The sequence below is a fragment of the Triticum dicoccoides genome, chromosome 7B (genome assembly GCF_002162155.2).
Source record: "Triticum dicoccoides isolate Atlit2015 ecotype Zavitan chromosome 7B, WEW_v2.0, whole genome shotgun sequence".
Classification (NCBI taxonomy): domain Eukaryota; kingdom Viridiplantae; phylum Streptophyta; class Magnoliopsida; order Poales; family Poaceae; genus Triticum; species Triticum dicoccoides.
Window position 1 is genome coordinate 205,447,194 of NC_041393.1, and position 4,571 is coordinate 205,451,764.

Genomic DNA, 4,571 nt, shown 5'->3' on the forward strand with positions numbered 1-4,571 from the left:
CTGACCCCGCCCCGCTGGACGTCGCCGCCGTCGCCCCGCCGTGTCCCCGGCCGGATCCGGCCGCCCCGACCTCTTCCCCGGCCGTCTTCCTCCTCCTCGAGCTCCTACTCCGGCGTGCATCGGCGTCCGTGCCCAGATCCAGATCTGGACTAGGTTGACTTCTTTCTCCCCCGAAATCCACTGTCTTTTTCTGTCAGTATTTTTGTTGCATATTCATCGCACCACAACTTTGCACCCGTGGGTCCGTTTTGGGCGCGTAGCATACCGATTTGTTCGACTCGACGATTAAATCATTTCATCTCATTGCATCATTTTCATTTGAGCTCATCTTGATGCCCTAAATGCTGTTGGAAGAGTGCTTCATAATGTTAGTTTCAGATTCTTATCAGAACATACACTTTTGTCATTTTTGCCATGATTGATGTGTGCATCTTATGTACTTGAGCCCTACATGTGTTTTGATATATGCCATGCCATCTTTACAGAGGTGCTTACCATGTATTTTTGTGATCAATGTGGTGACTAGCACAAGCATGCAAACTAGGCTTCGTGATATTGCTGATTTTAGTCCCTGTTCTGCTGATATTTTGATGCCATGTAAACATGATGCTACAGAGAGATCCATGCATATTTTGAGTTACTTTAGTAAGGATGTTTTGAACATATGGTTATGCTCTATCCATCCATGCCCCTGGTTGCAATTATGGAGTAGTCTAGCATTTCATTTTCGTGCTCTACGTTTGCTTCAAAATGTTTCCTGGCAGATTGTTTACATGTTATTCAATTTTGCCAAGGTTGTTGTAGTTGATCCGTGTATGCTATGATGTTGTTCTTGCCATGTATAGCTTCTATGCCATGTCTTGTTGATGGATGTATGCTTAGTTTATCATGAAATGCTCTATAGTGAGTGCATCGAGTTCACGAAGATGCCTTCGTAATTCTGTCAATGCCATGCTCTGTTTGCTGAATCTGTTAACGGAACTTGCTATGTTCACATGGGTGCCATCATATCTTCTGGTCCTTTTTGGCTTATGGTCAGTAAGGGACTTTTGATATATGCTTTCAGTAGATTCATGCCATGCCTTGTTTTGCTATTATAGGTTCCTGTAGCATGTTGATAACTTGCTCTGAACATTGCTTCGTGATGCTGTTTATGCCATGTCCTACCTGATATTTTTTGCTCTTTTGCCATGCTTGTTTGAACCTATTATGGTGTGATTTAGCCGTAGCTCAGTGTTCCTCTTTTGTTAAGCATCTCCTGTAGATCACTTCCATATGCTTTGTTTGTATGTTGGGGTGCTGTAACATAGTTTCTTGTTGCATGCTAAGTAGCATCGTGCTGTTAATCGCAGATTTGTGTCATTCTTGTCTTGCTTGCCATTTGCAAACCGTGCATCCGTTTCCGGTGATCTTCATATCGATTTCAACCGAAATCATCTCATCTTTCCAGCGACATGCTTGGTTTGCCAAGTTGATGCCTTGCTCATCCTTTTTCCTCCCGGAGCACGCATATGCATTGCATGTCACATCTCGCATATCATGACATGTATTGCATCATGTTGCTTGTGCATTGCATCGTGATTTATTGTGGTTCCTTTGCTTGTGTTGTTGCTTTGGGTAGAGCCAGGAGAAGAGTACGTGCACGAGGAACCTGTTGAGTACGCTAACGAGGATCAAGCCTTCGACAACTCTGAGAACCTTGCAGGCAAGATGACCATACCTTCGATATCACTTCTATCTTTGCTTGCTAGTACTCGCTCTATCGCTATGTTAGCTCTACCTGCCACTGTTTATCATGACTCCCTATTGCCATGTCAAACCTCTAACCATCCTGTCCTAGCAAACCGTTGTTTGGCTATGTCACCGCTTTTGCTCAGCCCCTCTTATAGCGTTGCTAGTTGTAGGTGAAGATGAAGTTTGTTCCTGGTCGAAACATGGATATTTTGGGATATCACATTATCTCCTATTTAATTAATGCACCTTATATACTTGGTAAAGGGTGGAAGGCTCGGCCTTATGCCTGGTGACTTGTTCCACTCTTGCCGCCCTGGTTTCCGTCATACCGGTGTTATGTTCCTTGATTTTGCGTTCCTTACACGATTGGGTGATTTATGGGACCCCCTTGACAGTTCGCTTTGAATAAAACTCCTCCAGCAAGGCCCAACCTTGGTTTTACCATTTGCCACCTAAGCCTTTTTCCCTTGGGTTTTCGCGAGCCCGAGGGTCATCTTTATTTTAACCCCCCCGGGCCAGTGCTCCTTCGAGTGTTGGTCCGAACTGAGTAGACTGCGGGGCCACCTCGGGGAAACTTGAGGGCTGGTTTTACTCGTAGGATGTCTCATCCGGTGTGCGCTGGGAATGAGATATGTGCAGCTCCTATCGGGATTTGTCAGTGCATCGGGCGGCTTTGCTGGTCTTGTTTTACCATTGTCGAAATGTCTTGCGAACCGGGATTCCGAGGCTGATCGGGTCTTCCCGGGAGAAGGTATATCCTTCATTGACCGTGAGAGCTTGTGATGGGCTAAGTTGGGACACCCCTGCAGGGTATATTAACTTTCAAAAGCCGTGCCCGCGGTTATGAGGCAGATGGGAATTTGTTAATGTCCGGTTGTAGATAACTTGACACTTGACTTCATTAAAATGCATCAACTGTGTGTGTAGCCGTGATGGTCTCTTCTTGCCGGAGTCCGGGAAGTGAACACGGTTTGAGTTATGCTTGACGTAAGTAGTTTCAGGATCACTTCTTGATCACTTCTAGCTTCTCGACCGATGCGTTGCTTTTCTTCTCGCTCTCACTTGCATATGTTAGCCACCATATATGCTTAGTGCTTGCCGCAGCTCCACCATATTACCCCTTTTCCTACCTATGAGCTTAAATAGTCTTGATCTCGCGAGTGTGAGATTGCCGAGTCCTCGTGACTCACAGATTCTACCAAAACAGATGCATGTGCCGAGGATACCAGCGCAGATGGTGCAACCGAGCTCAAGTGGGAGTTTGACGAGGACCTTGGCCGTTACTATGTATCGTTTCCAGATGATCAGTAGAGGAGCCCAGTTGGGATGATCGGGGATCTAGCATTTGGGGTTGTCTTCTTTTCATTTGGATTTGACCGGAGCCGGTCTATGAGTGTATTTTGAATGATGTATGATCTTAATTATGTATTGTGTGAAGTGGCGATTGTAAGCCAACTCTCTTTATCCCATTCTTGTTCATTACATGGGATTGTGTGAAGATGACCCTTCTTGCGACAAAACCACCATGCGGTTATGCCTCTAAGTCGTGCTTCGACACGTGGGAGATATAGCCGCATCGTGGGTGTTACAAGTTGGTAATCAGAGCCATCCCCGACTTAGGAGCCCCCTGCTTGATTGTTTGCTGGCGATGTTGAGTCTAGAACAAAAATGTTTTGAGTCTTAGGATTATATATATATATCGGAGAGTAGGATTCTTTTTACTCCTCAGTCCCTTCATCGCTCTGGTGAGGTCTCCTGACGTAGATGTTTTGACTTTCCTCTCCTCAAATTTCACTAAATTTTTTTTAGGATCACGCGAGTATCTTGGAATCGTCCGATGGTTTTGTGACGAGAACATTGTTCTTGGTGCCTCCTGTCTATTATGTGGCTTTGACCCGGGGAGTTGAGCTCCGAGGTGTTGTCGTCACAATTTTATCGTTGCAGTTCTGGAATACCTGAGTTTTGCCAACATCGAAAATCTCTTTTATGCAGTTGTTGGTGAGATAACCTCGACGCCACCCAGTACTGGGGCGGGAGTTCGGGAGTATTGCCATAACTCGTATAACGGATGCTTTTCGAAGGTTGAGGTACACGATTTCCGAAAGTTTCTCGGTTATGTGTTGACGGATGGATATAGCTGGATGTAGGGATTGTTAGTTTGGGTGAGATATATTGCTTCCCCTGTATCCCCATCACTTGATTGCATAACTAGAAAGTTTCGGGAGTTTATAGGTGGGATTCAAGTAGCTCTAGCATTTCTTCCCGCAGATATTTGGTTTGTGATTGGGTAATCCTTACCACTTATTTGTTCCAGTTGTACCTTGTTTATTTCATTCATCAATCTCTTATCAAGTGGCTTCTCACCTTAATGGATGTGTGATGTTAGCTTTGGTAATTCATTCGTTCTTCCTTGTTCGAATGTTTATTGTGAAGACTATATGTTGCAATTTCTATCCGTTGATTCAACTTGTCTATCTGTCTATCAAGATGCTAACGGATGTCATCCTCTTCAGGATGGCTCCGCCAACGCGTCAGAATCCGGAACGCAATGATGAGAGTCAGGCAAACCCTCCACCTCCACCTCCACCTCCGGAGGCATGGCAAGCTTTGATGGCAGCCACAAACGCCAATGCCTAGATGATGATCCAGCTCATGCAAGAGCGCAACCAAGGCCAAGGCAACCAAGGGAATCAAGGTCAAGGGCAGTTCAATCATCAGCCTCAATTTCCTACCCTCAACCAATTCCTTGCAAATCAGCCGAAGTCTTTCAGCTACTGTGTCGAGGCCACAGACGCCGATGATTGGCTCGTGGATATCAACAAGCATTTTGAATGCAG